Source organism: Melospiza melodia, chromosome 13 (assembly GCF_035770615.1).
Source record: "Melospiza melodia melodia isolate bMelMel2 chromosome 13, bMelMel2.pri, whole genome shotgun sequence".
Taxonomy (NCBI): Eukaryota; Metazoa; Chordata; class Aves; order Passeriformes; family Passerellidae; genus Melospiza; species Melospiza melodia.
This window is the reverse complement of record NC_086206.1, coordinates 12577015-12605000: the sequence shown is the minus strand read 5'-3', so window position 1 is coordinate 12605000 and position 27986 is coordinate 12577015. Positions and strand designations below refer to the sequence as shown.

Sequence of the window (27986 nt, the reverse complement as noted above, 5' to 3'; positions counted from 1 at the left end):
AAAAAAATATAATCCCTCCAACAAAAAAGAAAATCAATTTGTAAAAAAAAACAAGACAGATGTCCTTTCCATGCCCTGCTATCTATGCAGAAACTAGCCAGGTTGCTAAGGGTTAAATTTGTTCCTGGGTTGGCCCAATCACATTTCTTTTTGCCTTCTTATTAGGTTAAATAAATAGAAACTTCTTGCAATATCCATCCATAACGATAAGCAATTCCCACTATAATGGAGGGCTAATATATAAATTCAGCCCACATCAGTTTTGTGTCAACTAGCAAAAACAGAAACAATGGAAACTAGACAGTCATGGCTCTGCATAGGTCAACAACCAAGGTTATCTGTATTCAATTACTGGTATCTGCAAACTTGCATACTGTCAGCTGATCATAGACTAAATGAAAACTTATCATGCACAGAGGCAGCAAATACATTTATTTGAAGCAGGCATCATATTAGTTCCTTGGTTCAACTGTGGTTAAGGGGAAAAAAGGGGTTATCAGTCTTTTGGGAAATTCTTTCAACTATAACCTGCAGCAAATATCTAAAATTGGGGATTATCTATGTTATAAATCTTTGTTCAAAAAGTAGAAAAGGAACAGAAATTGCACTGTAGCCCTCTAAGACGATAAATTATATTATTTAACAATAGATAAACTTAGGGCACCTTTCCTGTGGTACAGCCCTATTGTGAATTAAGCTTTAATCTGCTTCACCTCAACATCTGTTCTGTGGAACCAAAGATCTGGCTGGATTGGACACAGACAGTAATTTGTTTGTTAACTGCTTCTCCGGAACAATAGATCATTTCAGAAAACAAAGCCTACTAACACAACGCATATTTATCTGTTTCCTCTATCTGTGTTCCTTTTTCCATAAGTGCAAGTTCAGGCTTTTGAAATGTTTTCCTAGAGATAATTTGTGATGCTGTTAGGTCCATAACCCTGGAAAAATAGATTATTTTTTTTCAAGGTTTTTTTCATCTTTGACCAACAGATGTTCTGTTCAAAATCTGAAAGTACTCACGATGTATGTACTAGCAAATTATAATTGTTAACGCCCCTGTGGAAGGAAAATCTCAAATATTTTCTATCAATAGACTGTTTGGAAACAAAGGCATTTGCTTCACAGAAGTTCACATGCTCAATCTTCCCATTCGGCTTTTCCAACGTCTATTCAATTAGACATTTAACATTTTGTTTGTTTTCAGAAGAGGAAGTGAAAATTAACTTCACAGAAACAAAAAAATAAGACATAAAAGCCAGAGGGCATCCTGTATTCCATTGTAAAATGACACTCCAGTGCATTTTGGTGATACAAAGGTGACCACAGAAACAAATCTGTGATCCAGCGCCAGCATTTTACCACTGCACACCAAGGTGGCAATCGAAGAACAAAAAACATCTGGGACCATGATGTAGATAAATATCCAAACATATGTCTTCTAATCAGAGCTCTCCACCCCCATGGATAGTCTTCCTTGGCCAGACAACTTTGGTAAAAAACATATTTACCTGCAAGTCTCCTCCTCCATGGCTCTCTAGTGTGACATTGCAGTGTTTGAATGGTTCATACTTCCCACTATTAATTTTAAAGGTGAGATTTATTCTCTATTGAAGAGGCTAAAACCTCTCTGCTAAAACTTCTCTCTTTCTCTCTTTCTTTTAACTTGAAACAAGAAAATCACTACAATTTTCAACAGCAACAGGGCAAGCTCTCTGCAGAACTCTCCTGCAGAAATGTCTTAAATCCATACCCTGTCAGTCCTTGTACACAATATGCCATCCTTGTATTGTGTTATATTGTGTTGTGCTGTACTGTCTTCTACTCTGGCCTGTATCTCATTGCATTATTTTATCTCTCTCCTTGTAGCATTGGGTATGTCCAAACCCCTCATAGTGCTGTACAAAAGAACAAGACTAATGTCTAACACATGCTGTCATGATTTGGGGAATCAATCTCTATACCACTAAAATTAATTCTGTTTTATACCATTGACTGCATTGCATCTGTTTCAGAGAGCAAGCCCCACATGGACTGGAACTTCCTGGCCCTCTCTTGCACTTTCATTGATGCACTGACCATAGGAGATGCAGGTTACATCCTTCTACCTCGCTACAGGGCCAACAGTAAAACATCATTAAAATGGGAAAAATCAGCCATGCAAATGAACCAGAGAAATGGCTGCCAACCAAGGCAGAGGAACTTTTCCAAGTCTGAACCCTATCAGGCAGCAAGTTAGTAACTGTTTTGTGGATTCATTTGATGAGCTGATAAATATGATAAGAGGGCACCTGAGGTGTTACACAAATCAGGAGAGACTGAGAATCTGAGTTTCTGAGAAGTCAGAGGCAGGAATTTGTGTCTAGAAGAAGAATTGTGACCTACTTAGAGGAATCTGACTTAAGCCCCAAATAATGTTCTTGCTCAAGCATGAATTACAAGCAGCTGAAGAAAGATGAGCTTTTGCACTTGTGCTCTAGCCAAGTTTGCCCACATCTAATGAGCAGAAGTACAACTCTGTGCCATTTTGTATTCCCAGGATGTGATGCAGATGGAGAAGCTGCTCTGAATGTGGGTCCAGGAGCTGTTCACCCACTCCTCCAGGCACTCCACACATCCTGCCTCATGCCTCTCCTTGCAGGGCCTGGAGGTGGAAAACATCAGGTTCAAGAGCAGAGGGAGCAGCAGTAGCTGTGAGAATCAGCCTTACAAACTGGAACCAGAGCTGGCAGCAGTGCTGGAGCACTGGGCATGGATCAGGCTGGAGAAAAAGAATTAACAGTTCCATGCTCAGAAGCCTGGAGAGTGAGAAAGCAGCTGTCACCCGTGGAGGGAGGGGAAATGCTGAGCTGCCATACATAAACTCAGGTACGATAGTTTCAGCACAGAAAAATTCCTGGGGGCAAAAAGATGGTGAAAATATGGGTCTTGGTTCAGCCCCATGCTGGGCGATGCCTCGCTGCGTGTCAAGTCTGGGCAGATGCTTTGTGTGTTGTGTTATTTGGGCCAAAGTCCCACAGGAAAAAAAAAAACCCTGAGTCCAAATTGAAAGATGCTATGAGTCAGTCTTCTGATGAAAGAGAAGAACGTGATGTTGGGGCTGGCAAACATGATAGTGCTGTGGGATTAAAAGGAAAAAAAAAAAAAAAAGAAAAGCCCTCAGAGAAAGGGTATGCAAATGATGGGAAAAAGAGCATAAGAGGACATTTTCTCCAAGGATGCTTTTGCTATATCCCTGCCTTCCTTTCCCCCAGAGGGTTGTGGGTGAGCTCATCAAGTCAGGATCCAGAAGTAAGAAGAATGTAAAGTTTAATGACAAGTATCCCATTGGCCTCCGTGACAGAAGTGTTTTAGTTGTGGTTTGAGGCCACCTGGGGTCCTGACCTAAGCAGATCCCTGAGAGGTGGGAGAGCCCTGGGTGTTGCCCAGCCAGGTTGGGCAGATTGGGAGACATGGCCAAAAAGCCACCCAGGAAACAGCTGGGCCCACACTGGCACCACACACACTGTCCAGCATCACAGCTTGAAGTGAGACTGACTTCATCTAAAGCTCAAGTTTTAACCAATTCCTATTAACTGCAAAGTAAAACTAAATGCTGGCATTGGCACTGCCTGGAGACAGCAAGGGGAAAGCAGGAATTGCACAGGGCAGGGGAAATTGCAGGCTGTGAAGGATAGCTGAATGCTACATGGTTTTGGTTAGCAAAAGTGTTTTCTACAGCAAAGGCCTCACATTTAAAGACACCATTTTAACTTAGCAGCACCGGGGCCAAGTTAAATGCAAGTAGGGTAAAAGAACAGTGGAAGAGGCAGCTGTTATCAGAAAACACTTCCTGGAAAATATTTAAGTTCTCTTGAGGCATGTAGAAAAATTCCAGAATACTGTATTATTATTGTTATTATTATTGCCCTTGATCTTTTGGAAGGTGGGGATGGAGTATCTGCAGTTTTAAAGACAGAAGACAAGACATCTGCAGCCTTTAAAAAGAAAAGCACAAAGGCTGCTAGGCTCTCCTTGCAACATTTTTAATTTTCCTTAAGTTTCCCAGATAAAAACACATTGCATGGAGCCTCACCCAATAAAACTAAACAGGTATAAAGGCAATACCCGTTGTCTAATCAATATCATATTGCTCATGGCTTTAGCTTGTTCAATAGCTGAGCTCATTGACTCCTGAGTTGCACCTTAGGATGCCAATATCTGCTTAATGTTGGACAAACTGCATTTGTCATTGCCTGTAACTGAGTTCTTTAATCTCATTAATAACCCACAGATACTGAAACACAGCTTAGAGTGAGCTGGCTGGACTCTGCCAGGTTCCCATGTGCACTCCAGCTCAGGGGGTCATGTGTTGTATGTTAGATAGGCCCTTTGCCCCTGCAGAGGCTGCAGCCCTCCTGTCCCACTGCTCCTCAACCCAAACACCCATTAATGGCAGAAACTGCAAAAAAATAAAGCCCAAGGGAATTCTGCTATCAGATAGAGAGAATTGTGTCTGTATTTAGTGCATCACAGCCCCCACACCACATGATCTGTGGTGGCCTCAGCCCCAGCACGGGGGAGGCAGGAACACCTCCTGCTGCCCACGCCTCATCCTCTGCATATGGCAGAGAACCCACGTGCTGCAGCCCCACAAGTGTGCATCAATAAATTATCTTCATTGGAAACACATTGCAAACAAAATGCAAATGGCAAGAAAGCGCTTGTTCTCAGAGGTCTGTCTTGAGAGTTCATCTACCCAGATTATAAACACTTGATAAGCATCCTGGTTTTCAGGCTAACTGCCTGTATGGCAGATCCCAGGACTAGGCTCCTGGGATTTCAGAATGTATCATGAAATAAAAACAGCTGCAAGGGAAACTCATATGACTAGGATAGGTGCCATATAGCAATTAACAGCCAGAAGTTTTGATCTGGAAAATCACATTTATTTTAATTGCTTCACTGTTGTGTTCATAAAGAATTTGGCTCATTTGATTATTTTCCTTATTAGATATACTACTTAACTTTGGAACAATGTAGTCATTAGTTCCATTGTTCGAGGTTTTTCATTGCAGTGAAATGAATGACAGAGACATGTTCTGCAAGGAAGATTGTTTATAAATATTTATCATAGCCTTAACAGATATTTGTGTAATCCATCCTAATTTTTCTAGCACATAATTCACCAGTTATTTAATCTGTTGTGTGATGAGTGGCAGTTTCCTTAACCTTGAGTTCAATAAGGCATTTAAAGTGTGTGATCTCTTATCACAAGAACAGAGCAGGAGAGTAATTCATCTTTTTTATACAAAACTGGCATTCTCTCAGTTTTCATTTAGCGGGCTGTTTAAAGAAGATGTACACATCTGAGTGCTCTCACTGCTGCTGTTCCTTTCTGAATTTGGCCTTGGCACCATGGCAGGGATCAGCCCTGCCTGCAGGACGGGAGTGGGATGGGATGGGATGGGATGGGATGGGATGGGATGGGATGGGATGGGATGGGATGGGATGGGATGGGATGGGATGGGATGGGATGGGATGGGATGGGATGGGGTGGGATGGGGTGGGATGGGGTGGGATGGGGTGGGCTGGGATGGGGTGGGGTGGGATGGGATGGGGTGGGATGGGATGGGATGGGGTGGGATGGGATGGGATGGGATGGGATGGGATGGGGTGGGATGGGATGGGATGGGATGGGATGGGATGGGATGGGATGGGATGGGATGGGATGGGATGGGATGGGATGGGATGGGATGGGGTGGGATGGGATGGGATGGGGTGGGATGGGGTGGGGTGGGATGGGATGGGATGGGATGGGATGGGATGGGATGGGATGGGATGGGATGGGATGGGATGGGATGGGATGGGATGGGATGGGGTGGGATGGGGTGGGATGGGATGGGATGGGAATGGGACGGGACGGGACGGGACGGGACGGGACGGGACGGGACGGGACGGGACGGGATGGGATGGGATGGGATGGGATGGGATGGGATGGGAGAGGGGCTGGGTGAGGCCAGGCACGGCGGCGGCTGCGAGCGCACCTGAGAGAGGGGCTGGCACCATAAAATATGCATGGGCCCTTCTGCAGCAAACAAATCTACTTAATTGAAAGGAATGGGGAGGTGAAAAATGAAACTTGGCAGTTCAGCTTCGCTCCACCATTTGGTGGTTGCTGTGGGACTCCAGCAAAGGGAGCTATCACTGCGGGCATAATTTACTTGATTTTAAGGATCCATATGAATTCTGGCGACATACCAAGTAGCCATTAGCTATGAGGAGTGGTTCCCGATGCTCATTTGTTTTCCATGTGTGAATTTTCACTCTTCCAAAGTTTCTTTAGAAAAAATAGTACTTTTTCTTCATCAATTCCATGTGGAAAATAAAACAAAAATACAGATAATAAATTATTCAAGGAACACAACCGATTTTTTTTTAATGGAAAAATACTGGTTCTAGAATCAAACTGGCAGCTTACTTTGATTTTGATAAGTGTTAAGTTTTATGTTAAGTGTTATAAAATGATATGCTTGTTCACATGCTCAGGCATAGTCTTTCTGTGCAAATTATCCTAAATAGGGTAACTCAATAGCAAAGTAGGCAGGTTTATAATGCTATTACTATTAGGAAAATACCTTTAATATGAGACATATGCAGGATGCTATTACATCAGTAGGCTGCATTTATTAAGTATGCAGGAGCAGCCCTGTGGATCAGAGCAGAGATGCTGGGATTGTAACACGTGTAACTTGGCTTAGTCTTGGGGTCAAAATCTGTTAATGCAATTTTCTGTATAAGAAGAAGAATTTAAAATCCATGTGGTTTTAATGACATATTCAAGATTAGGGGTGTATGGGGGTGTTGATTTTGTTGGATTTTTTTGTTTGTCCTACTCACATTAAATGAGAACTTCTTTGAAATTTGTGTGTCAGACACTGAAACTAATCTGTGAAATAAGACCAAAAAAAACCTCTTTTAATTTATTTGCTTGAAAAGTTTAATTTTGGCCAAGTTATGTTTCAAATTAAAAATACCATTAGTAATAATTTGCATTTACTTATTGAAGCATTACATGATAAACCAGAACCATGTGTCAAAATGTAACTCTCATAAAATAAGTGCACTGAGATAAAGGGACTTCAGAGATTTAAAAAATCAATGTGACACTCAAGACATCTAAAAAGGGTGCCTGCCTTAAAAGGCAGTGTTTCTATTTCAAATAATTAATATGTTTTGGTTTCTTCATTTTTGTGGTCTTGTAGCACAACTTATATCTAAAGCACTATGTTGGAAATGCATATTTTGGGCTGAGCTCTAGTTTGTGTCTATTTAACAGCTACTCACAGCTGTCTCTGCTTTGAAAGATTGGGATAAAATTTCTTCCCAAACTCCAGTCAATGCAAAGCACTGGCGTTATTTAAAGTGGCTCTGCCCAGGCTGGGGGTGCTGCAGGCAGGGTCCAGGTAGCTGCTTGCCCGTGGCATCCATGTGTCCCTTCTGTCACCCAGGTGTCCCTGCACACTGTGCCACCACTGCACATCACACCCTGGGGAGGCTTTTCCTGCTGAGAGGGTAACCTGCAGCTCATCTGGTTAATATATAGATTTGTATTTCAAGATTTGCTGCTAATTTAACTGTGCAACACACACCTCGCTGTGTTTTTACTTTACTCACTGTAATGCTAGGAAATAATGTAAAAATTGTAATTTGCCTTTTTCTTGGTGTACTAAGGAGAAGGAGACTGGTCTGGGTCTGGAAAGATTTTATCAGTGTAAAATGGAAGCACGGGATGGGGAAGGTTTCTTGACTTTGCTTACTCAAAAAGTTAAGGAAATAGTGTGTTAAAGGAAGACTTTTGCTTTCATGAGGTCAGTGTTAGATTCCTTTTGCACTGCTCAGAAATGCAAAGTTTATTGCTGTAACAAGCAAGACAAAAAGGAACATTTTGAAAGCATAAGGCAGCATACATTGACAAGAGGGTGTAAGACCCCTTTGGTGCAGAACCACAAACACTTGCCACCACTTGCCTCCATGTCAGGGGAGCACACTAGCACCTGAGCAGTCCACTAGTATATGTAGGATAATGTGTTTTTTAATGAAATATCTGCTAAAGAGTTATGATGATGATGTCTCTTTACTTCCAAACTGTAATTTTACTTTAAATTTAATGTTAAGGGGTTTTCTCTGACCCCACTAATTTACATGCATCCTGGTCAGATGTTCTAACCTAAGAGCCCCATCAGATCTCCTGTGCAGAGCTCAGTGGGGACTGAAGGTTGTGCAGGTATGGGACATGAGCTGAGCAGCTTTAGTTACACCAGGGATGGTGAGGGGTGTGAGGTGATCAGGTAAATTGCCAGATAGTGAAAAATCAGATGCTGGGTCTCACCATAACATATATGGAGTGTGTCTGTAAATCTGCACAAATGTGCCTAGAGAGGCAGGATTTACTGGACACACATACACGTTTATATACATCATGTACCCACCTGAGAGGTAGCTTTGGTCCTGGCACCCTTGTGCCACATTCTGTTTGACCCTGTGATGATGATGGACTCTTCCATAGGGTTAATTGTGTGTTTTTGAAGAAGAGGTTGTTCTTTTTTTAAAAACCCTGTTCCTGGACACAGCCCCTTGAGCTTTACACATTCAAATGGTGTACTTTTATGGCCAACTCTGCTAAGCTACTTTTTTGACACTTTTGACATAAAACCTCTCATTTCATTGACTGTACCTGTAAAATACTTGTACAAATTTTAATTATACACCTAGCAATTAGGATATTAACTTAAATCATTATACATTTAGTTTATAAACTTAATATGTGTTAATGGCAACAGCAACAAAGAGACACATGCATAAGAAATTAGAATTAATTGCTCTGCAGTACAGATGACTTATGCTGTTCCAAGAGGCGAGCTGGTGCTGGGAGAGGCAGACTCGTTCCCAGCAGATAGAACTTTTACACAAAGAAAATTAAACTTGGAGTTTTTTTAACAACTGTTCCTTTTCACTTTCTCAGTGAATTCCATGTCTCTGTTTTATGGTGCAGCAGGCCTGGCTTTCCAAATTTCATTCCTCTGGCTTGCAATGCCAGAATCATACTCCTATCTGTGTGAATAAGGCATTTTCTCAAAGAACAGGCTTAATAGTTAGAGTCAGTCTTCCAGATGGGTTGTAAAACTCTTTGAAACCACTCCACTCAAAGGATATTATACTCCTGGAGCTGTATGTTTGTTTTATTATAAACAGAGATTTCTAACTCAAAAACATAGAAATGCTGCCTACTTCTGAAGCAAACTGACATGTGGAGCCGTGCTAGATCTCAGCTGAAACAAAACTTAATTTATCACTCCCTAAATATCAAAGGGGCCTGAGGAGGAGTTATATCACATTTGGTCTTTTTAACTGAAAGACATTATGGGTGAGTGAAAAGCCCATGTAGTTTTCCTTCACCCCTGGTTGATAGGCATGGGATGGTGTCCTCCAGGCAGCTGATTTCAGCGCTTCCCTGGTCCAGCCCCTGCAGCCCCAGCAGCAGCTCTGCAGGATGAGGAGCACTCTTGACACTGGTTTTTCTCTTCTCATCTGCTCAGAGAGGGCCCTGCATACCTCAGTGGTGAGCTGGAGGCAGAGCATGAGGCTGGATTCACACAGAGGGTGGCAGGGTGAGCTGCTGGCCGTGGGGGCAGCGGGTCCCGTGTGCTCACCTGTGCCAACACCATCAGCACATCCTGTCCAGCCCTAAGAGCCACACAATCACTGAATGGCCTGGCTTAGAAGGCACCTGAAATGTGACCTAGTCCCAAACCCCCTGCCATGGACACCTTCCACTATTCCAGGTTGCTCAAAGCCCCATCCAACCTGACCTTGAACACTTCCAGGGATGGGGCAGCCACAACTTCTCTGGGCACCCTGTACAGTGCCATATCCCTGCAAAATATATATATTTATACATATGCATATATGAAATGGTCCTGTACATATATGTATATATAAAATGTACAATGGTACAACTTTTGTGCATTGAAAGACCAAGCAGTCTGCCTGAATTTATCAAACTAGCCAATCTAATAATTCTCTCAAGAAGTCGAGAGAAAATTCAAAATGTTTCTGCACCATGCAAGCACCATCAGCCCTTTGGTGGGAACAGACCTGCTAGCACTGTTGGCCTTGTCCTCTACCAGGGTGTGGTTTTCCTGTCTGAAGTCAATAATAAAGGTTCTCCCCAAAATTTCATTTGAGCTGATATCCAGAATGTGCCATGCATCTGAAAGATGGCTGCTCAGGAGAATGCATAGGTGAGATGGGAAGAGAAGAGCAGCCACTGTCTACAGGCACCATTTTATTCCTTTGAAACATGAGAAACTGGAATTGTCCCTGTAAAACACAATTACAGCATCCCCATTATAATTTGTCAGACACCACCCCTAAGAGAAAAGCTAAGAGGATTTTTTAATCAGAATTTGTACAGGATTTTCTGTCATTCTTTAAGTAGATTCATTATTATTTTTTGCCCATAATTTGTATAAAGTACTTAGCATTCAAAACAGATCCTTTTTAACCTTTTGCCCAACTTGGCTTTTTGTACTTTTTTTAAAAAAAGGGGGGGAGATGGAAAGGGAGAGAAACCCTTTAAATACCCTGGGCCTGGGTTCCTTCAGTATGCAGGCTGTAAATGTTTTACTTTGATTTGAGATACATGACAATAAATTAGGGGACATTTATCAAAGCTGCTTTGTTGCATTGCTGACAAAAGCTGCTTTTTGCATAAATTACTGCATTATACAAATACACTTAGCAGGATCCTGTTTCTTTGATGTTGGTGGAGGAGATTTATGTCCAATGGAGTTTTTATTTATCTGCCCTGTTCACCTCAACAAGGGCAGGACATATTCCTCAATTAGTTCCATACCCCTAGAAATGACATATATATCTCACAACTAGAAGCAGAGAAATTTAAACAAAACAAAACAAAAAAGCACAAGTGCACTTTTTCTGGCAAGTCTAAACTACTGTACAGTGTAAAAAGTAAATATTAGGCTGGAGCTGTGGCTTTGAAATCTTTGTTCTCAGACTGCTTTGAAAGCTATTTAAGTAAGCTAATTTTGACAAAACAATATTCCCTTTGCAGAAAAGCTTTTCTAGACTTCATTAAGAGACTAAGTAAATACGAGTCCTTTTCAACAAATACTTGATAGCCGAATAAGTAGGTTAAAAGAATAGATTCCCTGGGTGGTAATCCTCTCTGGAACTGTATTTATGCTAAAATCTCTTCCGATGAATATCTAATCAACTAATGAAGGCCATCTTAGGCTAAATGCTGAATTAGGATGGTTAGAAAGGAACTTGTCAAATGAATAAATTGGCTAAACAGTTACACTACTTAAATGAATACAGAATCTCTTGAACACCATTTTGAGTGCTATTCTTCTGTCACTCACCATATCCATACCTCAGTCTACACGTAATTTATTTTGTTCCTGGGTCAGAGGTTCAAATGCAGCCCTATGTGGCCACTCAGAGCTGTCGCTGTACAATGGCTTGAGATCATTCCAGAGAACCCTCAGACCTCAAAAGGAAAAAAAAAAGCAGAAATTTACTATTGCCCTCCTCTTTATATAAATATTAAATATTTACACATATATACATAATATAGTTTGAATATATATATTATATATAGTGCATATATCTATACACATATATAGTGTTAATCTTTGGCACATTTTTGAATCAATGCCAGAGTACCATTGAGTCAGAGCATGAAGAAGAGATGGGTCCTTTTCATGTTGGTAGGAAAACAATAAAATTATACAAAAATAGATTTTCATTATTCAGGCTGCTCTGGGGAACAGATTCCACACAGTGCATTTCAATGATCCCAGACAATGAATTACTATCATAATTTGTTCCTAAAGTCTGTTTAATTGGCTCACTTAGCCACCTGTTCAGTATAGTTACCATGAAAACATGGTAACAGAGTTGGTTTTGCTAAATTTCTGAGTGCCAGCCTTTCATCCTTCATCCTGCCTCCTTCACCCATAAAGTATCAAGCAATGCTTAGCACAGATTTAAAAATAGTGTCATAGCCATGCTACACATATTTCAGCTAATCAGGAAAGAATTGAAAAGTTACAACAATGCTATGCTAATCAGGGCATTTACTCATTGTCAGCTCTGTCTGTTCCTGGGTGAGTGTCAATTTGTTACATCCCACTACACATATAATAACAGGGGAAAAGGTAAAGAATAATATGCATGTTTTGTGTACGTGGAGAGATAGATGATACACACACCCCCATTCCACATTAAGAAGTTCCATTAAAAGGAGTAAAATTGTGAGAGGAAATTCAGCCAAGGACTTTGAAACTCTTGTCCATTATTTAATTTTTTTTTTGTAAAAATAAAGAAAAGAAAAAGCAAGCAGAGTTAAAGGCATGAACTCCCATTTAGCAACGCTCACCACATTAAAAGAAGAAGTTATAAGGCACTGGGGCACCCTTTGTTGCCTGCCGTGAGTCAGATTGCTTTCCTCAAGACCAGTGTAAAGTATTTTTGCAGAAGAGCAGGCTCTGAGAAGGAGAGGGGTTCAGCAGCAGAGCATAATTAGCACTCTCTAAAACTGGAGCTACAGTGTAAACAGCTCGAGTCTTCACTGCACAACGCAAACAAACAATCCCAGCTGAGAATTCCCTGGCAGGAACCAAGCAAATACAGCCCTCGCTGCTGACTGCTGTTATTGCTATGGTTGCTTAATCAAAACAGACAGCAGCATGTAAAAATGTAAATATCTGATATTTGTTAATACAGTCCTAAGTTATTGCTCTGGCCTGCTGGTTTGGTTCCATGCATTGGGATCCTCTGTGCAACTCACTCGTCATACATTTCAGCAGAGGAATATTTTTAAGAAGCCATTATCTAAACTGCTGATGTAATAAGGCACCGGTATATGAAATACACTTAATAACTCAACTTCAGTTATTTATTGTGAACGAGGGTGCATTCTCCTTGATTCCATTTCCCAGCAAAATATAAGTGGAGCTTTCATCATGAGTGCTTGAATTTATGGCAAGCAGACCAAGTGACATTAAGAAAGCCACACAATCCCTTCATTCAGGCTTTAATAAGGAAGCCAAGGAAAAATTATCCAAGCTGGTTTGCGGGTGACAGCACAAGAACTTTTTGGAGTCAGAAAGTTAGCACGGAGGCTCCCTGTCAGCCCATTAAAAAGCAAGGTTGGCATTCCCAGATATTGGAACCATGTGTGCAGAGGAATTTTTCTTCTGGTAAGACATTCCAAATATTGTCCCAGAGCCAAACACTTCGGTGTTAGACTAATTTAAGCAGTATGTTGGAATCAGCTCTCAGGACTTTGATCATATGGAGATCGTTTGTTACAAATTGAACTAACCCAGTCTCTATTTCTGGTGGATCAGAACTATGGATTTGTTGAATTAAATGCCTCATTTAATGCAGTTTGCACATGAAAAGAAAGCTGCACTCAGGAATCTGATAGTGAATTTTTCACCTAACCAACAGGTCTACTTTTTTATTACTTTTAAACCTAATCCATACTCAGTCCACACTGTTCTTAATAAGCCCGAGGCTGTTTGGAGTGAAGGTTTAAATCTGCTCGTATGTTATGGGGGGAAAGCATCACTGAATTATCAAACCGTGTAATAAGGAACACATTTGAATCCAATTCTAGAAATAATTTTATGAAGAAAAATAAATTAGTTCTTGGTTGTTATTTACCATCCAAATAGCTCAGTGCTCTTTCATGACAGCAGTGGACAGAAAGCTGAAAAATGATTTTGCAGACATACCATTTTCTCTCTGCTTCTCATTGCTATCCCCATTTTTGCAGCTGAACTATTGTGAGGGTTAAAAGTGCACAAAATAAAGCATTTCCACATATGGCTGCACTTTCTTTTCATTTCTTGAAGTTATAATGTCTTTAACTGTTGATAATGATATTATAAACTGTCATTTAGTGCATTTTGAGTATATTAAATACATGAACAAAAGATGTGTAGTTCCAGCTGGACCCTGATCAGAAACACTGAGATCTGATTCACTGAAATGGCAGATAGCAATGTGCAGAGCTTGTGAGGAGCCTTGTGGAACAGGTAGCAGTTGCAATAGTAACAGAATAAAATAATTGATTAAAATAAAAGAAACCTGACAGCAATTATTTCTCCAGGAGTGGGCTGAAACTGAGAAATGGGTATGCAAGTGATATCTAATGGAAGAGTGCCTGGCATGCTGCTACACAGTGGACTGACACAGGGCTTGAGTATATCACAACTCTCTGCCTTGGGGAACTCAGGATTTACACTGTTTTCAACACATTTTCATCTGGAGTCTCACACAAAATAAAAGCAGGAACACCAGCAATTCCCAGGGACCCTTCCTCTCAGTCCCAAGGGAATCTGCATAACAGAGTTGACATGGAAGGAAATGGGAATGCTGTTTTCTGCCCAGAAGGGGCAAAATGAATCTCTCCAACCTCACAGCTTTGAAAGGACCCTACAGCCAAGCTGAAAACCTCTGATACATGGATATAATTTTTAATGACATCTCACTGTTTTACTGGTTTAGCAAAGAGATAAAATGCCATGGTATATCTACCCTCAGCCTCTTGGTGCTATAACAGGCATATCTGCCCACTGCAGCTGGAAAAGGAACTAACCAAAAACCCAAAAAGGTGAAATCCCTGCCAGACGTGAGCCCTGAGCAAGAATTATCAATACCTTTATTGGGCCTTAGAAGACAGAAAACAGTGACATGGAAATAACATGGCAGTACCCTAGGCCTGACCAAGGCAAGCTCAATCCCCAGTTTTTGGCCACCATGGTGTTCCCATTGCACCAAGGGAACCATCCTGAGCCTCCCCTGTCCTCACCCAGGCCATGGGGGATGATGGTGAGCCTGGCACAACCAGTGCAGAACACAAAACAGGAGAGGGAAGCAATAAGGGTGTTGTGTGCTCCAAATCCATCCTGGGGCAGGGGAGTGGGAAGGATCTCCCACGGATCATTCACTCCAACTCCCACTGCATGCACAGAGTTCATTCTTCATAAAGAAAAGGGAAACTGTTCCTTTAGGGAAGAAAAAATCCCAAAACAACACAAAACAACAGTTATCTAGCAGATACTGATTTATACACACTCACACACGCTTACATATATATTTTATTGGCAAATAAAGAAAGATCAGATCTTTAATGAAATCAGGATGGGTTTGGGAGCTGAACTTGAGCTGAACTCCCCAGATTTTCATGGAACCTCAATTAAAAGGGTTTCAGAGGAGTTGCTGAAAGCCAAGCACTTGCCATTGAAAGCTTAATTTAAAATGAGAAGCATTTTTACACCACATTTCTCAGTGAAATTCTATCCCTGATCCTCATTATATACTTTTTTCTTGAACAATATATATTTTTTTCCAGATAAACCATTTGACAATGTATATAAATTTTATCCTCAGGTGTTACAACCAGTGCACACATAGTGGCTACAGTGACTAAAGAAACCATCATTATTGTGCAGAAAATCCTTCTTCCCTCTCCACTCTAAAACTAGTGGTGAAATTTCAGTCAGAATTTGTTGTCGTGTATGATATATAAGGATTTAGATACCTGATAAATACTAGGACTAGCAAAAAATGTGGTTTTGAGGAAAAGAGTGAAATCTAACTTCAGAAAACAAAACAGAAGAAAATAATGAAAAATAAAGATGGTTGTTTAATTTCTGCTTACCAGCCTATTCTCCCTCAATCCCAAGAATACAAGGTAAATACACAGCCTCACTTTAGGGCCCTTTTCAATACCAGCAGAGTCACACAACTCAATCTTTGAGCTTTGCCTTCAAAACATATCCCTTGCTTGATCAGATGCACTGCAATTCAATCTGAATGTCAGCTTCTGGCTGTGGAAAGAGCAGTTGAAGGGTGACCAAAATGGACACAGATCCTGGAGTTTCAGTGGCTTGAAAGAATTAAAGGAAATGATCTTTAGGAAATAAGTTACTTTAAAAGCCATTTAAATAAATAATACTTTACTGTGTAATGAAACATGATGGAATAGAAATAATTGTGAAACTTTTTAAAGTAATGATGGGGGGGGAGGTGTGCCTAAAATAACAAAATCCAGCTCTGTGTCAGGGACACAGTTACCAAGACAAACTTTATGTGCTGTGGGGTGGAACCTCTCCCTCTGCCCAAGCTATCTGCACTGCAATTGAATAATAACAGACCTGCAAACCATAGCTGAGCTCTTGGAGCTGACATGTAAGACTAAGCACTGTAGATTCATGGTCTCACATGCAAATGGCAACAATAAACTGACTGAAAGGCCTTGTTCCAATTAAAACATTAATTTCACATATTTCTTCCAGTTTTCATTTTCCTATGATCATTTCTTCTGTCCTCACTGTAGACCAAAGACTTCTAATTCACTTAAGAAAAGGCAAAACCAGAGTGTCCTCAAAGGCTCTCCAGTCTCCTTCCCTTCCTGGCAGCTTTGTGAGGAGGCTCAGGAGGAATTCTTTCTTCTTTCACCCTTTTGGGAGATCAGTTGTGTCCTAATACCTTCTTTGTCCCCATTGCATTCAGCTGTGAGGAGCAAACTCCAAAACCTTCCTTTTTGTAGTCTGGGAGAAGAACTGACAGTTCAGATTGCCAGAAATGGATGCTAGGAAAGTTTGAGTGCTGGATTGCCTCTTATGGAACCGAAATGTGGTCTCAAAATTGCGCCAATTTTCAGAATATTCAATTTTGTCCTGGTTCATCCCACAGGAGAGCCTCCTCCTTTATTCCACAGACATGGTTCCCACCCTGCTTAAACCTCAGTGTGAGAGCATTGGGCAGCAGCCAGCCTTTCCCAGGTCAGTATTGTGTGCCTTGGCTGGTGATTGCTGCAAACTCCTACCAGAGCCTAGGACTGCAGGGCTTCCTGTGAATGTTCAGAGCCATCTGAGCATGGCCAGACACCCAGCAGGACCAGGCTCTGGAGAGAGGCACAGCTGCAGCTTTGCTGGGCTCACCAAAGCACTCAGCTTCTGCTGGCTGAATGCCTTCAGTGGAGCAGGAGTCAGGTACTGGGGCATGGACAGGCAGCATCTCCTGCTACAGCAGCAGAGTGGTGGTACATCAAACCCAGCAGATACTGATTTATACACACACACACAGATATGTTATTATATTACACATCATTATGTGTTATACATTGTATTCTTATATATTTTATAATATTTTAAATCAAGATATTTCAGGTTGGTACCAGAGACCCACCAGTGGGGTTGGCACAACCATGTTAGGACAAGTTTTGATACAAAAATAGATAACCTGGTATGAGTTAGAGGAAAGAGCCTCCAATCTGGTACCTCACCCTCAGCTTGCTGCACAGACCAGAGCTAACACCAGCTAAACCAGACTGCTCCCAACATGCCCAGGATTTCACAGATAGTGACAACCTTCCAATTCATGTTTTCAGCCTGCTATACTGCAGCAAGGGGAAAATCAGAGCAGATTTTTCTCTCTGCTCATTCCTTCCATTCCCATAATTTCCTATTTTACAAAGAGACTGATGCTATTTAAAATGCCAGAGTCATTAAATCTTTTGTTTTCTCTAAATAAGAAGAAAATGGTTTCTCACAGTTTTATGGGAAGCCATCAATCTTTCCCAAAGTGACTTACTGTATGGAAGAAAATAAACATTGCTGTGTATGTAAAGCAGAGCAGAAAGGCTGCAGTCATGGGCAAAGCACTGCTTTCTTTAGCAGCAGCAGCATATTAAAGCCAAATGTAGTCCACTGAAAGTGACATAAATAAGTGGATTTCCCATCTGAAACATTGTTTTTAGCAAGAGAAGCTTTTAATCCCCTTAAGTTCATTTCTAATCTGTCTTGGAAGTACTTGTCTAAAGAATATTACATTGATATAAAGGATTTAATTTATTAAAACTAAACAGCAGCCAGCACACTACTAAAGAATATCTTGTACACAGTACTCTCCCAAATGAATAAAGCTGCTACAGGTAGAAAAAAAAATCCTGCACAAACACATGGCACAGCATTCATTAAAAATTCACACATTAGGTTCCTGAGTTCTCCTGCTCACTGTGCTTTTCCCAATAAAGCAAACACTTTAGAATTCATAATACCTCTTTATCCCATGTGCACAAATGACCTCCTCTCCTTTATGCACCTAGCAAATGAACAAGTACAAAAGGGAATAGAGTAAGCAGAAAACTAAACATGCCCTCTCCTACCCAAGAGCATAAAGAGAGGGCAAGCAGAGGTTCTCAGAAGGGTTTAGAGCAGCCTTGACCAAGATGCCAGGGCTCCCATCAGTTTTGGCCAGTGCAGGCTACGTAGGCAGCATCAATTATGCAGTTTGTCAGTCAATTAATTTTAAGGGCTCTTTCTTAGAATAACAACTGAAGGAAACAAAAGCTGCCTTCAAAGTACATTTAAATCACTCGTTAACCACAGATTTGGCAGACTGTTTAATAATCAGTAAGAAGCCAACTACCAATGATAAAAATGGCTTTTTTTCTCTTCCTGAGGGTAAGAAAATATCTCTGTTTCTAGCAGCCCACCTTGAGACATTGAGACATCTCTCTAATTTCTCCATAGGTGCTTTTAGTATGTAAAGAGGTGTCCAAACACAATAGTTTCAAACAAGATCCCAGAGATCTTTTCATCCTACGCACTAATCATGGAAAAACTTGCAGAAATTTTCTGAAAATGAGCAACCAACTGTTGTAAGGGAAGATTTAGTCTGCAAGGAACAACCTTCACCTTCAAAAATGTAGTTACTATGGGGCCTCTTCCCTGAATTTTGCAGTTTGATATAGTATAGGTCTCCAGGGATTTTCTTCTGTCTTGACAAAAGAGACAATATTTATTGGAAAAATTCTGCTGTGCTGTGGCACAGTGTGTGTGTTGTGACTCATCTTACATTACACCCTTTGATTCCTTCTGAAGTCAGAATGGAAGCTCACTGCTACAAGTGAGATCAGAATTTGGTCACACATTGTTATCCTGCTGGATCTTGGATGATGTTGCACATGACACAGTTCCCATTTCCCATTCCTCTCAGTCATGGCCAGCAGCCATCCTGCCTCCACTTTGAGCCCGCATGGCTTAAGTCAAATGGGGTCAGGATTGGTCAATGCTGGAAGGTCTCCAAAGGAAACCATGAGGCAGGCAGAGGTATAATTCAGGGATTAAGATTTAAACCTGCAGAGAAACATGCTGCTGAGGAGTCAGTCTCTTAGTAGGTGTTTTCTGCAAGGCAGTCTTGGGTTGGTGCTGATGCTGACTAAACACACCCCTCGCCAGCCAGGGAGAGAAAAACAGACTCAGCAAGCCATACTGGCTTTTGTCCTACTACACCATACCAAAGTGAAGGGATTCTCATTCCATTACCTACACACAGCTGTGGCAGCTCTAGCAGCATGGACACAGCCTGGTGTGAGCAGGAGGAGGACTGGCTTTCCTGAGCTCTTGCAAAATAAATTGTCCATGAAACTGGGGGCCTATCACAGGAAACCATTTTTCACTGGGTGTTATTTACATGCATATTCTAACTCCATAGCAAGGACAATAAGAAAAATGCTCATCTTGAAGGAAAAAATTAATTAGCACAGAAAATAAAGTCTTCTGCCTAATAGGAAATCTCTTTTATTCCCTGCATTCTTCCCACCATTTTAGATGGTGCTGTAGCACAGTCAAGTGGTACTTACTGACAATTTTATCTTGGGTAAAAGTCCATGAAAACATTAAAACATGAACAAGTCATCAAGTCAGTTTATGAATCAATATACAGATTTCTTCCATGCCCATAGCTGATTTCCATAACCATGAGCGTGCTGAAATCCTGTCTAGATGCCAAATCAATTTTTCTTATATATGAACATCACAGCTACTTGAGAAAGGGAATCTGTGCCAAAAACCTCACGCTCTTAACTAATTATTTCTGTGACTCCCTCCTTGCAAAGCACAATGACTGCCACATAAATACACACAACATTTATTAGGAACAGGCACACTTCCCACAGGTTCAGCCTGAGTGCAGCAACATCCCTGACAAGCTCATCTTCCCAAAATGTGCAGCCAGCCTTTATCACAAGAAATAGTTCTGCTTTTCCCAGGACTTTTTTGCTGTGAAATATTCAAGCACTTATCATCTCAGGCAGGGCAGCCAGGAGGGTATGGAAATTCCCAGCTCTTCATGAATGCATCCTGCAGAGACAACTGTTGTCTGGCATTTACTTTCACTGGTCATTGATCCTGGTCTTGCTCAGAGTCATTGTGGAGCTGCTGCATGTGAGATGAGAGCAATACTTTATGTAAATAATGTCCAAGTAGAGGAACTAATCATTAATGCAGATTGTTCTGAAAGTAAAAGCAAACAGCATTTGGCAGGGAAAACTATTAATGAGAGGGTCACCAGGGAATTCATTCTGCAAACCACATGGAGATTTGCAGGGTATTTCCTTGTGAGGCATCTCAGAGCAGATGTTGTGCAAGTACCACTGATGGGGATGAGGAGAAAAGTGGGGTTAAGGTGCTGGGTCAGTGCATATGGCCATGTAGAGGGAAGACAAGAGGCTGTCAGGACAGCAGGGCCTGAGGAGGTGTGGGCTGGAATTGACAGGCTGCAAGTATGCTGATATAATGAACTCCCATCACACAACAGGGACAGCACTGGGGTAGGTGATGGTTGGGTCTTGGCTCCAGCCTGCTGTTGTTTTTGGGCTTGCTGGACTTCAGGCACCATTGTGCTTCTGTGGAGGTGTAAATGTGTGGATGTGTGTGTAAGAATGAGGAGCTAATCTAAGCTAACCCTTGTCTTTCATAGGTGGCTTCTCTCGTTTAAAAATAAAGTGGATACAGAAGAGGAAAGAAATCCCTCCCTTGTGTTCCACATTAATATATGGTTTTGTTGAATTAACTGCTGGCCCCTGCCATCTCACCACCCACAGCCTGAGCCCTTGGCTACCCTTCCCCATGTACTTCCCTTGAGAAAGAGTGAGTTTTCATCATTTCAAGAATTAGCAGTAACAAGAAAAGGAAATGTCCTACTCAAACATCACTCAAATTGCTTCATACATAAGTTACAAATTAAATATATTATGCAAAAATCTGAATCACTCATATAAAGCAATAAGACAGAATTCATTCCAGGCTGCCTGGTGATGTGATGAGTATCTGAGGAAGGTCTGAAGGAAAACTGCTTCCCTCATTAATAAGATTTGGAACATTTGTGCAGTGTCCTTCCTCAATGCATTTACAGGAGACAGTACCAACCAATGGAAGGTTGACAGCAGGTGTATTCACTGCCTGAGTTACCACTGGAGTCCAAGTTCCCCAAAACTTTGAGAGCAGCCTATCACTGTGCCAAAGCCATGAGACAAAGCTCTGGGCATTGAGGCACTAATTCTGTGGTATCTCCTGGTGCTCCACAGCCTTGAACCCCTACCCACATCGGTACCCTGAGCACTGATCTGTCTCTGAGAATTTGTCTGAGTACGTGTAACTGGCACTTCCATGCTCTGTCCTAATTTCTAGTTACATTTCACTTCGCTGGTGAGAAAACTCTGTCCCCTGTGCTGCTCCTCCAGCGGGCACTGGATGCTGCCAGCCAGGTGCTGCTCAGTGGGGATTACCACTCTCCCTCCCTGCCCTGACCCAGCTGAGCTGTGGCACAGGAAATGCCACAGCCATCCCACACTGCAAAGCCAAGCTTCTCCAGATTCCTGTTGGGAACAGAACAGGAAAAGTGGGTTTTGAGCAAGTGCTCCCTGCTGCAATGAGGCCTAGGCTTTCTCAGAGCTCCCATGGAGACTGTCCATGTTCCCTGGCCTCTAACACCCAAAGACAGCAGTGCTGCAGGCAGGCTGCATCTTAACAGCAGAGACCTTTTCACACTGTTTGTTTCAGGTCAAGCACACATGGTCCCAAGCTCTGCACCTGAACCCATGGCACCTCTGAGAAGGAAATAATCCAGCAATTGCTTCCAACACGCGGGCAGTGCCACTTTGTAACATCATCTTGTCATTTGCAAATATAAGCTAAATAGCTAAGCAGAAGTAAAAGCTACAGACAGGACAAAGCCTGTCTATGTGACAGACCCATAACTTTTCTGGGTGCTTGGTGCATCAGTATCCTAAACAGTATCCTAAAAAATTCTGTTACAATCGAATGGCCAATTTTTGATCTAATGGCATTGGAGCTGCAGAACTAAAGCACTCAGTATGACTCAGAACTGAATATTCTACCTCTGTGCTGTAGTTTATATAAGGAGATCATAACCTCCTCTGGCACCATAAATAACCATGCCTCTGCAGCAGCAGGGCCAGGCACGACGGACGAAATCACTGAAATTGCTAACCAAACAAGCAGAAGGAGTTATTAAAGAGCGCTTAGGCTTCCACATGTTTATTTTCAATGATTTCCACTGCAAGCACAGCCTTAGCTCTCTCAAAGAGACAGGACACTGATTTTGCTCTCATTAAACAATGCCCTGTCATCAAGCCGAGACGCTGGATAAAATGCATGATTATTAATCCCTTCTACATAATTACAGATGACAAGAAAGAGAGAGGGGAGACCGCACCAGTGGAACAACTTCGCTCACCAGAAGAGAGAACAAACAAGGATGATTGCAGATGTTATAAATGTTTCTAATTCAACTAAGCAGTAATTTTTTGTTTTTCCAAGTAGCATCCATTGGGTTTTGCCCAATGGACATACACTATGAACATACACTATGTGCTTAGTAAGGTGGCAATTCTAGTACATATAGAAGGAGGCAGTGTTTTTGTTAAAAATAAAATTTACCTCGTTGACAAAATCAGTTTTTGCTTCAACGAAACGACAAACCTGCAGTCAGAGCCCGGCTGATAAACTGGTGACCCAGCTCCAGTGTATGGTTTCCATGCACATTTTGTAAAGCCATGGGTATGCCTTGGACTGTCTTCTGTTAATCTGAGTGGAGGAGCCACGAGCAGCCATGGAGGGTGAGGTATTAATGACCAGGACAAGTTTTCAGCTGAAAAGAGAAGAAAGTTGCTTGATAAGAAACAATGTTCTCTGTTCTCTTTTCAAGAGGCTGTGTGTGAAGGGAGGTTCTATGTGTGAAGGGAGGTTAAGCAACCATATACCTGAAGGAGGAGGAGGGATTCAATGACACCAGCAAAGGGTCAGAGGTCATTTAAAAATATCTGTGTGATATTTGTAGGGAGTCTGTGTGACTTCCTGGGCTGCTGAGCCCAGGACAAGGTGGCACTTGTGTCTGGGAAGATATTCCTGAGCTAAGGAAGAGGTGTTGGGTGAGTTGGGCAATGGGCAGAGGAGCATGGCAAGAGTGGAACTGTGATAAATGAGTTACAAGACAGGAGCAGGAGCCACAGGAACATGTGAGGGTTGCAGCTATGAGCCTTCACTCCACAAGAATTGATACCAGATGACTCAGCCATACAAATCTGATACAGATCACACTATGGGCATGTGACTGCTTCTACCAAATTAGATATAGCACATGATGGGAGCCTGTGCCAGCTTCACTCAGGCTGTTCACTCAGGCTGACAGACAATGAGGATGAAGAGCCTCAACGACGGTGTGGAGACGCCAACCACCACCTATTCAAACCAGGATCTTCTCCCCAAAAGTTTTCTTCCAAAATGGCAAACAAGCTTAAACCTGTGGTGGTGGGATATACTGGGACAGTGCTTTGCATCACAGGGCCATGACATTTCCCACTGAGAAGCTGGAGAACAGAGCCAGATGAGCTGTGTCACACACAGGTGGGAGGGTGTGTGGCACCCCCACAGCACAGGGGCTCTGCTCCAGCAGCTGGGGACAGAGGGAATGGGGTGATTTCTACCTGGGACCCAAGGCAGCAGATGGTGTTCAAAAGCTTGACTTTCTCTTGGCCCTGCTGTAGAATATAGGTCTAAAATCCAGACTGTACTGCTTGCAGCATCCCAGGAAGTCAGATTTGCAAAACTCTGAGGAAACCAAAATCAACACGCACTTGAGAAAAACCCCCAAATTAACAACCCAGATTCCAAACTCAAACCTTCTGGTCAGTTCATGCAAGGCTATTTTTCATTTTACTTATCACTGCCACCAACGCTTTGCTTAGTCTTGAAGAAAATGTTGTCATTCCACAGTCAGATGTTTTTACATGTACATCCATCATGGCCTGATATATCCTGACCTTAGTTAAAACTTATGTTTTCTAAATTGTACTTTTATGTTGAGCAAGCCCTTAGGCTACACTGTTAAAAGTTTACATTGAAAAATCATTTATAATTGGTTTGTTTGAGTTTGCCTGCTTTGCCTGCTGCAAAGTCACCAGAAAGGGCAGTATTAATTAGCAATGACTTATATAAAGTCTAGACAATAAAAAAGAAATTATTTTACTTTTTCTAAAAGCTTTAAGCAACTTACCAATTCTAACAAATGAATCTTATAGAAATTGCATTTAAGGAAAAAAAAATTGCTGTGTAATTTACAGCAAAGCTGTTCTATTTGAATAACTTTTTTTTTTCTTGAAGTATTTTCAGGATATACACACATTGCTCAAATAAAAATACAATTATTGTGAAATTGAGACAGACAACAAAAAAAATTTAATTTATTCCATTTGTTATGCAAAATCTTGGTTGGAGAATTAAACAATAAATTTTAGTTTATTGCATAATGTCCTAAGTTTCACTATAAAAGACTTGTTTTCATTTTGGGAAGATAATGATGACAATTGCACAGAATTTTTAAATAGTGCACACAACAGAAAACTTTCCAGAGCTCCAACAAACCCTTAGCTGCACATATTGTTTCAGCAGAATTAAGGAGTCAGCTCGTCTGGGTTAGACACTGAGGGATTGAGCTTTTAGTTCCAGACATCCTTTCCAAGTGTCTGACATAACTTTGCAAAGCCTTATTAAACATGAATTAATGAATCATTGGAGCTGATTTTATTTATTCACAATGTCACTGTGAAAAGACAGAGGAGTTTTGGATCATGGCACTCTGCAGCACTTGATGTTATTTTAGTTCATAATTGGTGGTGACAAAGCCACAAAACGCTTAGAGCATTTGGCTAACGCCAAAAAAACATAATAGCAGGCACAGAAGTTATCTTACATCTACCTTCATTTGGAAGCAGATTATTTTGTCATCCTTGAGGAGACTGACAAGAGACCCCAATTTCTGTGTTGGTTCAGATCATAACTCGCTGCCTGCCCTGCCCCATGTGTTGCAGTTTATGCTGCTGTCACCTGATACCCTGGAGGCCAGCGTGGCGGGGGGCGCTGAGGAAGGACTGACAATGCAAGAATGACTGCGAGCAAGAGGCATTCATCAGGGCTGATTCTGATCTCAGAGCAGCCAAAGATCAGCATGTATTTAAACAGATAGGGTTACTTTAAATAAATGTACAGTAGCAAAAATTCCAGGAAACCCTAAGGCAAACTGGAAAAAATAATCTGCTCTGTTTCCTTGTAGTCCTTTCCTATTTTGTATTGGAAAAAAACAAAGAAGTGGGGTTTTTTTCCCAACACAAAGAACAGCTGAAATAGAAAAAGGAGAGAGGACTAACATGCTTTTACCGCAGGGCTTTGCTCAGCCTGAAGACAACCTCTAACTCAAGAAATATTCCCTTCTTTCATCTCTCCCATTTTTCACTTACAAAGGCAACAAACTGTAGGCAAATACAAGAAATGTGAATCTCCATCCTTGAGCTGTTTCTTGATCCCTTTCCTATTTTTACTTCTCATCTTCTATTCTCTTACAGACCCATCCTTTCCCGATAGCTCTGGGCACATATTTTTTGAAGTAAATGAAGCTGATTGAGATCTTGCTGACCCAGGTTAAACACAGATTCATGTCATGAAAGCCAGAGGAGCTGTATCAATATCAAACCAGTGTGAACAAAAGTAGAATCAGACCCAACGGCATAAAGATATGGAAACATATATGTCCCAGTTGCCTCTTATTCACATCAGTTTAATGTTAATGAGGTGCCATTGGCTTCAGAGGAATGGTTCCTGACTTACAGAAGTAGAAGTAACTGGAGATGCCAACAGTGCATGTGTTGTTTGGCACTGCTCTCCCTGCACAGCACAGGAGGAACGCCAGGAGAGCCAGGAATGCCTTTCCCTGCCCCAGCCCTCTCACCTGCTCCCAGCTGAGCTATTCTTGCCCACCTGCTCTGGCAAGAAGCTCCCACACATGTTTGGTGTCAAGCACAGCCGTAGGGTGCTCCCCATCCTTTGGCACCATGTTTCGGGACGTGGCCAAGGAACGGTGACTGGCTCCCTGTCACAGCCCCTCTTTCCATGCACACAGCCTATTTGCCCACAAGTCAGCCTCAAGCACTTGTTTGTACCTAGTCTTGCTGCCAGGTTAAAGAGCAGTTACCACAGGCAGAGGAAAAGAAATATTTTACAGGTTTGTAATTCATTAAAGCACTGGACCTGTTCCAATATGAGTCTACCATTGGGTAGGAAAGAAGACATGTTCAGACTGTGGTCTACAATGACACACTTGTAATATTTGTGAACATTTCTAGTGACTGAAACTATTTTCTTGGTGTTCTGCCTGTGCCAAGAAACTCAAGCACACAAATTCAAGGTAATGCCCTTTTGCTAGCATGATTCAGGCTTCTGTCATTTCAAGTTTTAATGGTAGATTTAAGAGGGTCACTTCAACCATGAGCTATAAGACAAACACTCCTGAAACAAAAAAATTCCAGCATAGCACAAGCAACAAAATCACCTTAAATCTCCCAGGTGTGGCTCTTTAGTGGCTTATACTTAAGTGATTGCTGTGCATGTGAAGAAAAACACTTCAAAGATCCTTTTACCGGTACTATAGTCACACATTTACCTGGCTGGAGAAAAGAGTTCTTGTCTTTTCTCTTTTAGAAAGCCTGTAGAATAGAATTTACAAGACTTCAGAGTCGTTGGCCATAATCCACAAATCAGTACACATCTTCCTATTAATCAGAAATGAAAAATTTAAGTGGAAGTCAGTAAAACTGTGTCCTCTGACAAAATTGACAACAATCTCATTGGTTTTGACATCACTGACTTTGAATATCAACCTCTATCACCTGTTACTTTCCATAACAGCTCTAACCAAGATCTTCCACAATAAAAGTAAAAACTTCTTTGTTTTTTTAAATTCCTCCTCTACTTTCAAGAGCAGGCAAAAAATGTGTGACACCAAAAAAAAAAAAAAAAAAAAAAAAAGACATGTAAATTTTCACAAATTGCATGAAGATTCAAAAATATTATGTGTTCTGATTTTCCTTGTAATTCTTTAGATGTTACTATCAGAATATCCCTCCAGTTCATCCAGTGTCAATTTGTATAAACTTATTGAGAGATTTACATAACTTAACACCAATAATTATACTCAACAGTGACTGTATGTTTCAGAATAATATCTAAATTATAATCTTAAAAGGTAGAAAGGTTGAAGCTAAAATAAGGGGAAAGAAGAACCATAAAACAAAAAACAGATTCTCTTGCTTTGCCCAGGCTGTAGCTAAATGCTCAGGGAGCAGAAATAATTCTCACAGGAATGTATCAAACCAAGCAACAAAAATGCAGCCTCAATGCACAGAGAGTCAGCAGCAGTGCTGCCAGCCTCCAGGAGTCACAAGTCAGAAATGATGTCCTAGAAAACCAGGAGATGTTAAAGCTCAATGAATGTAAAAGTTCATTGTATTTGTTTGTGAAGTTTGCATTTGAAATTCACACTCAGAAGCTTTCCCCTTCAAAGCCTGAAAACATTTATTAATTGCTAAGCTTCTCATATGACTCTAGGAGCTGGGGAGTTTATGGAAAACATTAAACATAGAAAGCTTGGATGGGCAAACTCAACAATTCTGAGAAACAAAAATTAAACAGGACACAAAAGCCATGCCACCATGGCTGGAAGGACCCTGTGGACCTGGCAAGAAGCAATCCAGTGGAATCAGCCAT

At 41.4% G+C, this 27986-nt stretch overlaps 2 long non-coding RNA genes across 4 annotated transcripts in view; one reads left to right on the top strand and one right to left on the bottom strand.

Annotated features, from left to right (window-relative positions):
- LOC134424210 (uncharacterized) overlaps positions 1–26061 on the top strand; it is a 52945-nt gene extending 26884 nt beyond the window's left edge. Inside the window, exons 4-5 of the long non-coding RNA XR_010029371.1 lie at positions 2642–2868; positions 25790–26061. This is a non-coding gene — a long non-coding RNA (uncharacterized LOC134424210). The remainder of the gene's footprint in view (positions 1–2641; positions 2869–25789) is intronic.
- Positions 10013–24001, bottom strand: LOC134424209 (uncharacterized). Of its 3 annotated transcripts, XR_010029370.1 has the most exons (4): positions 23876–24001; positions 22872–23040; positions 11427–11554; positions 10013–10362 (listed from the first exon to the last, which is right to left on the bottom strand). It is a non-coding gene; the product is annotated as an uncharacterized LOC134424209 (long non-coding RNA). The 3 variants fall into 3 exon arrangements; XR_010029368.1 differs by lacking the exon at positions 23876–24001 and having other exon boundaries at positions 22872–23133; XR_010029369.1 differs by lacking the exon at positions 23876–24001 and having other exon boundaries at positions 11438–11554; positions 22872–23133.
- Positions 26062–27986: the final 1925 nt, after the last annotated feature.